Here is an 8,138-nt window from a genome sequence, read left to right on the forward strand (position 1 = left end):
AAGGCACCTTTTGGAATGACAACTATTTGTGAAAAGGTACGAATCCACAAAAATTGACATAGACCATATTTGAAGTGTTCTGTGTGGTGAAGATGACGGTGCAACTCTCCAGCTGAAATGAGGTCTCTAGCTAGCTCAAAAGTCCAGCTCAAGTGAGCTATGAGCTCGGGGGTCAGCTGGCAACTTTGTCCCAAAATGTTCTTGAGCTGTCCCGGAGTTGTCCTAGTTAAGTTTCCATAGCTCTTGGACTCCAATGCTAGCTTTAAGTCAGCTCCCATCACATGGCCGAATATGTACCTACAAAAGAAAGCATAATATAAGCTAAGTATATGAATTATTATAAAGTAATAAGAATGTGCATATTATAAAGATGTGAACTATAGGTTATAATAATAACTCATGCATCATATGATAATGAATGAATATTATTATTATAACTATAGATTATATGCATGAATATCAATCAATGATGCAAACCATAGGACATAATGAATGAATGCACATGTTATGATAATTCAAGCATAGTCTAATATGAAAATGTATGCTCATAATAATATATAGTGCATAAATGAGTAAATATAATATAAAGTAAGGTATAACTCCCTTATATTGAGCTTGATGGATTTTCAATGATGTGAGTATGTCATGCAGAAAGTTCGTGCTAGGCAGGATCACATCACCTTCTACTTTCACCCTCTTTGTTGTCTTTTTCCTCTCAATTCTCTCTTGTTGGGTCCTTTAAAGAACTAACTCATGATCGAGCAAGTTTCCTTTGTTTGTTGCGTTGACTAAAGAAAATGGTTAGTATAGGATAGGATATGGAAAGATAAAGATAGAATAGGTAAGAAAAAAAAAAGAAAATGAATAGGTAGTAATGAAAAATAAGGTGATGCTTGAAGTAAAAAGAAAGTTGGAGATAACTTACAAACCAAGATATAACACTTACTATCTTCATTCACAATAAACAACAAGGATGCCTCCTTCAAGTTTGTTGTTGGCATATTGTAATGTGATTTTTTTGAGTATGAATTGCAACTTTCTTTAACTTTTCTTTGCTGAAATTTTGATTTGTATTCGTTCTTTCTTTTTCTTTTCTTTTTGTACTCCTTAGTTGATGTAAGAGTCTTTTCTTTTGTTTTGATTTTTTTCTTCTTTCTTTTTTGTTTTGTTGCATCACTTTGAATGTCAATCCAACTTAGCTCTGAATACCGCTTGATATAAGACTATCCAAGCTTTTTCAATGATGGAGAAGACGACAGCCTTGTTATTTCCCGATCAGGAGAGACACCAAATGCTACACTTGAATTTAAAAATAAAATTTGCACAAAGTAATGAAAGAAATGATTAAATGGGATAAGAAATTAAGAAAAGAAATGAATCAATTAAAGAAATAATGGGATAGAGTTGTTATCAAAGTAGGCTACGGAAGTGATGTAGAAATATCCTTCAAATGGAAGATGATTCGACCTCCAAATGGTGATGATGGATGAAAACCTTGATGATGAATAAAGGATGTTTCTATGGTGATGAAATGATAATGGAATGGTGATGGTTTAGGCGTGACGAATATGTATATTGAAAATAAATGAAGGTAGTATCTTAAATAAGCCAAAGAAGAAGAAAACCTATAGAAAGCTTATCTCCGTTCTCTATAAACTTAAGTAAGGGATGATATGTTAAGACTTGAACCCTCTAGTTATGGAAACTAGGAACTCAAAGTATCAAAGGAAGGCATGACGCCACAAACTTAGTAAAGTTTTCTTAATCGATAAAGTTCTTAAAGAACTTGCAAGAGAGAATTCTCACAAAGTGATACAAGCACATTTTCAACTATAAAGGGAGTATTCTTGAACATCTTTATAATGCATTCACTTTATACTAGCTTTATAATATATACTATTATAATACATATCATGCTAAGGATATTAGTTATGAAGTTAAAGAATAACTTAGTATGAATACATCTTGCACATTGTTATTTTAATATGTTAAGCATGTTAGTATAGCTTTATAAACATATTAAGCATAATTATTATTTATACATCAAGGCAACATACTTATAATGCATTTCGTTAGTTCATATGCATTCATATTAACTCTTAAGCCTCATGCATAATCTTACACATATTATGAGATGATATAATTAGCTCATGACCTTCAAACTTAGCTCACATTACCATAATCAAACATGGCAGCAAGGTATTTAGCTCGTCTTAGCTCAATATCATGGACTTACCTTGTTTCCTTGCACATGTAGGTACATTGGAGCATGATGCACGTTGAGGTAGCTTGGTGAATGATTTGGACGTCATATGCAGCTCACAAGCAACTTACAAAGTACAAGGCAGCTCATGGAACACTAAGGGAAGCTCGATTCAGCTGGAGGAGCTTAAGGCTAGCTAAACTTAGCTAGTTGGACTATTTGGAGCTGAGTTGCCAAAAGTGATGTCAAAGGTAGCTGAATGTAGCTGAACATAATGTTGAGGAGCTCACAAGGACTTAGCTAGGAAGTGATACGATCCAAACTAGCTCCAATTTTCTCCATGACTTTATCGGTCTATGGACGTTTTTAACTACTGCTTCTAAGGGAGTTCTTCCTTACCCTATCTTATATTATATCATTTATACATTATATTCTATCATAACCATGCATTCACATGTTAGTATAAATTATTATCATATTATTATCCTATGCTTATTTGATCATGTTTTTAATATTATTCAAATATATGTTATGATTACATATCATTTCTTAGGATATTATTATTACATGTTTCCATTTATCATTTATGAATACCATATTATATGATATTCATGCATTCACATCTTTATAATTGATGCACAATGTTATTTCAAGTGTGTTAAGTATGTTATATTAGTCTTGCATTCATTTAAGCATGATTCAATTCATTCGTGAAATGGCAGAATGCTTAATCATTCATTTGTTAGCTCACGTGCATTCATTCTAGCTCCTAGGTCTTATACATTAGCTTACATATGTTATATCATTATGTACTTAGCTCATGACATGCATTCATAGCTCATATCACTCAAACACCTCACGGCAGCATGCATTTTACCTTAAATGAGCTCACACATTGCTTATTTTATTTGTTTGGTGATTCCTATAGGTAAAACACAAAACAAGGCATATTATGGTAGCTTGGCTAGCTAAAAGGACAAGCACAACAGCTCACACTAGCTCATGAACATTATGGCAGCTCATTTCATCACATAAGGAGCTTAAACTTAGCTGGAGGAGCTAGCATGTAGCTGAACTTAGCTGGAGGAGAGCTTTGGACCAAATTACTGAAAAGTGGACTAGAGGTAGCTGGAAGTAGCTGGGAGAGTAGCTGAGGAGTTGAGAAGACCAAAGCTAACTAGCTTGAGTTCATTAAGCTATAACTCACCTAGTTAGCTACCAAGACACTCACCTAGCTTACCTTGAAGCTAGTTCATCTCTAGGCTGCCCAATGGATGCCATGTCACCTAGATGCATGTTGGAAGCTAATTCACGCCTAATTGTTGCCTATCTTTATTCCATGGACTTCAAGACATCATCCTATGGTTGCAACCTCATCAAAGCATAACAAGAAGACCTATGTGCGTTCAAGTAGGCTGCCATGTGCATCATTCAAGCATGTGCACACCATGTGACATCAAATTGGCGCCAAAACACCAAGGGATGCTTGCTGTTCGGCCAAAGACTCTTTCCTCTTCATTTTGGCGCCCAAATAACTTCCAAATGCTTTCAAATATCCTTAGGGCCGAACCAACACATAACCATTCGGCCAAGAGCATGTATTTGCATTAAGTCATGTATTTTCACACAAAAATCATGTCATTTTAGGAAGGCACAAGGGCTGGCCGAACCAACATGTATCTATTCGGCCAAATCCCTTCAAAAACTATAAATAGGCTTTCCTATTTCATTTGTAACAGACCTTTCATTCAATTAAAGTGAGATTATTCTCTTCTTAAGTCCTGGTGACTTTTTATCGACTTATCAAGTATTTTATACTTGTGGCGTCAACCCCTTTTCTTTCATCTTGATACTTCTGGTTCCTAGTTCATATAACTAGTGGGTCAAAGTACTTAATACCACCCCTTGAAGAAGCAATATAAAGATTGGGTCTCTGCTCTCTATAGCATTGGTTCTTCTTTGAGATTTCTTCAAGATACTATCCTCACAACCATCCTTTTATTTCATCACCATAACCATAGCCTTATCAACTATCTTCCGCTTCCATTACTCATTATTTAAATAGCCTACCAGTTCACCCATACGTCTACCACCCTTAACCATTCTATTTTGAGCCATTCACTTTGCAGGTTGTTTTGCTTCCTTCCTAGATCCACAATCATTTGAAAAGGTACAAGTACCTTTACATCAAGTGGTATCAGAGCTTTGGTGGAAGAAGCAACGTGCAACAACAACAAAAAGAAAAATACAAAAAGAAGTGCAAAAGTGAAGTGCAAAGTCAAAGAAAAAGAAAAAAAAAATCAGCAAAGAAAATTGAAGGACTCAAAAGTCAAAGCACTCAAAAAGAAGAAAAAGCAAAGAAAAGAAAGAAAAGTTGGAAGCACTCATCAACAATTCTCATCACCAAGCATTTTCAAGTAAGCCTTTAAAATTGATTGTGGTGATAGAAGGTTGTGAAGTGACTTGTGTAAGTAACCCTTTTCATTCTCTTCTTTCTAATTTCTAAGCCACCTTTTCAATTATATTTGCTTTCCATTCCTACTAACCATTTGCAGCCGATGCCAAACAAGTGAAATTACTTGATATAGTCTTGAGTAAAAGTTCATTAGAACTTGAGACAAGAGAATCGAGAGGAAAAAGGCTGGAGCGTGTGTGAGATCAAAAGAGGACAAGTAAAAGCCATTAAAGTCCTAGAGTACAAACACGAGTGGATTGAGTGACATCAAGTTTTCTTGGAGTGACTCGTGAGGCTTTGTGAGAGTATACTCTGGTAAGGTCCTTTTACACATTTTCCATTTTTTTTTATTTCACTAACAAAATTTTAATTTCTTCCATGGAGTACGAACAACAAAGAGTGAATGCATTTCATACTCGTTGCCATGTAAGCAATGGTAAAGTATGTCTTGTAACCATTGATAGTGGAAGTTGTGCAAATCTAGCTAGCACATATACGATAGAGAAGTTGGGACTTGCAACATTTAAACATCCCAAGCCATATGTTTTGCAAGGATTTAACGAAGATGAAGAGTTAAAAGTCATAGAGCAAGTACTTGTACCATTCTCAATTGGAAAATATGAAGATGAGGTCTTGTGCGATGTTGTCTCCATGAGTTCGAGCCACCTTCTTTTTGGTCGACCTTGGCAGTTTGATAAACGAGCAACACATAATTGCTTCACCAATCGCTTTTCATTCATCCATAATGAAAAGAAGATTACATTGGTGCCAATGATGCCAAATCTAGTGCATGAAGACCAAACTCAACTTAAATCTCGAATAGAAGAATGGCAGAAAAGTAAAGCCATGAAGAGAGCTGAAAAAGAAGTCTTGCAAGAGCAACAAGTTCAACAACCGAAAAATCAGATTGATGTCACAAAAGTTGGAATTGATGAGTGTAGAGAAGAGAAGCAAAGTGAAGAACATATTTTAACCAACTTTTCTCTTCCATCTATTCTTCCTATTGTTTTGCAGGACAATTCAAGAGATGTATCTTTTCGGGAGGATGAATCCAAGATCATGAATTATGGAGGACTAAAGGATGTGACCTTTGAAAAACCAATAGGCGTGACTCTTTGTGATTCACAAGACATGTCTATTGATGTTTTGAGGGTTATACCATTGAATTTCCAATTAAAGGTGTCACTTGAAGTTCTAAGAAATGGAATCATTGACATCCCAAGTGCAATGCCAATTATTAGGAGAATTCAGCGACCAGCTCCAATTAAACATCCACCATGGTTTGCTAACTCTACTCATTTTGTTATTAGATTTTCATTTACTAATTTTGATTTCTTTCGTAGCAATTGGATTCGTATAAGTGGTGTTGTCCAAGTAATATATGATGATAAGATCATTTTTCATTTTGAATTTGATTGGTGCATCAAATACGTCCACTTCAATGGAGATCAAAGGATAGATGATTCAAGGAGACATGGAGTTACCAGATTCGAAGCCAAGAGGTTAAACATGTCATGCAAATCATTTATTGGGGGAAAGCATGAGGAATCAATCTCTCCTACATTAAGAATGTCTTCAATAAGAAACTACTTCGATTTGAGGACAAATCGCTCTAAAGAAGGGGAGGATGATACGATCCAAACTAGCTCCAATTTTCTCCATGACTTTATCGGTCTATGGACGTTTTTAAATACTGCTTCTAAGGGAGTTCTTCCTTACCCTATCTTATATTATATCATTTATACATTATATTCTATCATAACCATGCATTCACATGTTAGTATAAATTATTATCATATTATTATCCTATGCTTATTTGATCATGTTTTTAATATTATTCAAATATATGTTATGATTACATATCATTTCTTAGGATATTATTATTACATGTTTCCATTTATCATTTATGAATACCATATTATATGATATTCATGCATTCGCATCTTTATAATTGATGCACAATGTTATTTCAAGTGTGTTAAGTATGTTATATTAGTCTTGCATTCATTTAAGCATGATTCAATTCATTCGTGAAATGGCAGAATGCTTAACCATTCATTTGTTAGCTCACGTGCATTCATTCTAGCTCCTAGGTCTTATACATTAGCTTACATATGTTATATCATTATGTACTTAGCTCATGACATGCATTCATAGCTCATATCACTCAAACACCTCACGGCAGCATGCATTTTACCTTAAATGAGCTCACACATTGCTTATTTTATTTGTTTGGTGATTCCTATAGGTAAAACACAAAACAAGGCATATTATGGTAGCTTGGCTAGCTAAAAGGACAAGCACAACAGCTCACACTAGCTCATGAACATTATGGCAGCTCATTTCATCACATAAGGAGCTTAAACTTAGCTGGAGGAGCTAGCATGTAGCTGAACTTAGCTGGAGGAGAGCTTTGGACCAAATTACTGAAAAGTGGACTAGAGGTAGCTGGAAGTAGCTGGGAGAGTAGCTGAGGAGTTGAGAAGACCAAAGCTAACTAGCTTGAGTTCATTAAGCTATAACTCACCTAGTTAGCTACCAAGACACTCACCTAGCTTACCTTGAAGCTAGTTCATCTCTAGGCTGCCCAATGGATGCCATGTCACCTAGATGCATGTTGGAAGCTAATTCACGCCTAATTGTTGCCTATCTTTATTCCATGGACTTCAAGACATCATCCTATGGTTGCAACCTCATCAAAGCATAACAAGAAGACCTATGTGCGTTCAAGTAGGCTGCCATGTGCATCATTCAAGCATGTGCACACCATGTGACATCAAATTGGCGCCAAAACACCAAGGGATGCTTGCTGTTCGGCCAAAGACTCTTTCCTCTTCATTTTGGCGCCCAAATAACTTCCAAATGCTTTCAAAATATCCTTAGGGCCGAACCAACACATAACCATTCGGCCAAGAGCATGTATTTGCATTAAGTCATGTATTTTCACACAAAAATCATGTCATTTTAGGAAGGCACAAGGGCTGGCCGAACCAACATGTATCTATTCGGCCAAATCCCTTCAAAAACTATAAATAGGCTTTCCTATTTCATTTGTAACAGACCTTTCATTCAATTAAAGTGAGATTATTCTCTTCTTAAGTCCTGGTGACTTTTTATCGACTTATCAAGTATTTTATACTTGTGGCGTCAACCCCTTTTCTTTCATCTTGATACTTCTGGTTCCTAGTTCATATAACTAGTGGGTCAAAGTACTTAATACCACCCCTTGAAGAAGCAATATAAAGATTGGGTCTCTGCTCTCTATAGCATTGGTTCTTCTTTGAGATTTCTTCAAGATACTATCCTCACAACCATCCTTTTATTTCATCACCATAACCATAGCCTTATCAACTATCTTCCGCTTCCATTACTCATTATTTAAATAGCCTACCAGTTCACCCATACGTCTACCACCCTTAACCATTCTATTTTGAGCCATTCACTTTGCAGGTTGTTTTGCTTCCTTCCTAGATCCACAAT

The sequence above is a fragment of the Hibiscus syriacus genome, unplaced genomic scaffold (genome assembly GCF_006381635.1).
Source record: "Hibiscus syriacus cultivar Baekdansim isolate YM2019G1 unplaced genomic scaffold, ASM638163v2 tig00117034_pilon, whole genome shotgun sequence".
NCBI lineage: Eukaryota > Viridiplantae > Streptophyta > Magnoliopsida > Malvales > Malvaceae > Hibiscus > Hibiscus syriacus.